General features: G+C 38.3%; 1 non-coding gene across 1 annotated transcript; it reads right to left on the bottom strand.

Annotated features, from left to right (window-relative positions):
* Positions 1-451: 451 nt before the first annotated feature.
* Positions 452-614, bottom strand: LOC118622760. Its single transcript, XR_004958127.1, has one exon. It is a non-coding gene; the product is annotated as a U1 spliceosomal RNA (small nuclear RNA).
* Between the last annotated feature and the right edge of the window lie 493 nt (positions 615-1,107).

Raw genomic sequence — 1,107 nt, 5'->3', positions numbered from 1 at the left:
ATCACTGGACATAGACATTATTGTTGTTATTATCATTGTTTAATTCAACTGCAACCTGAACTATATACCCTTTCTCTTTTAGAAATACTCTCCTACCATGGGCATTGTCAATTTGAGGCAAAACATTGATTAGCTTCCCTTGTTGCCCCCTAGTGAGATTACAATTTTATGTAACACTTTAAAAATTAGTGGCTTGAAGATATGAGAAACCATTCATGGTCATTTACACAGGATTTACTCTAAAGTTTTAAAAAGACATTAAAGAAAAAAAAAAGAATTAAGAATTAAGAAGGTAAAGCAGTCTACACTGCTCTGAAGAACTTTGTCATAGCTATATTTTGATACATTTTCTATGCCTAGCTCTCAGAAATATTTTCTTGTAATAGAGGGTGGCACTACGTTTTTGTATAGATTGTAAAATATATCCTTCCTTTTCTTTTTTTTTTTTTTTCAGGGGAGAGTGTGAATGTAACCCCTACTAGCACAAATGATGCACGAGAGTTTCCCACTTTTGGGGAAATCGCAGGGGTCAGCACACCCAGAGTGCAACAGATGAGCCTCACCCTGGGAAAACCACCTTCAGGATCATGGTGTCTCCCCAGCCAGGTAAGCATTTTTTTCTTTTTCTTTTTCTCCTTACTTCCCTCTTTTCTTCCTTCCCCCTGCTCTTCTTTCTTTCATTTGACAGATACTGTCAAGTAGTATTACGGATAAAACTCTCTAAAAATTACTCATCTTGCTATTATTTTTTTGAGAGTTTATGGTATGCCTAATGCATCCCTTCTTTCTTATGCCTGGCTCTTCACTTTCCTTGCCAAGTGCAGCCCACACAACCCCCAAGGGCATTCGCTTATAAACCTCCCGTACGCTAGTGTTTGTTCCAGATTCCACTTCCTGTGGAATTCCACCTGCGATACCCGATACAGATATACCACTTCCATACCCTCTGCTATAATTGTATTGTATTTGACACTGGTCTAGTCTATCTTATTCTACTTATTTCTGTTTTATCTATCCTTTCTATCCTATCCTGTCTCCCCCTGTCCTACCCTATTCAATTCTACCCTATCTATCCCATCCTAACCTGTTCCATTCTATCCCGTTGTC

The sequence above is a fragment of the Molossus molossus genome, unplaced genomic scaffold (assembly GCF_014108415.1).
Source record: "Molossus molossus isolate mMolMol1 unplaced genomic scaffold, mMolMol1.p scaffold_m16_p_1, whole genome shotgun sequence".
In the NCBI taxonomy this organism is placed as follows: Eukaryota; Metazoa; Chordata; class Mammalia; order Chiroptera; family Molossidae; genus Molossus; species Molossus molossus.
This window is presented reverse-complemented; position numbering and strand designations above follow the sequence as displayed.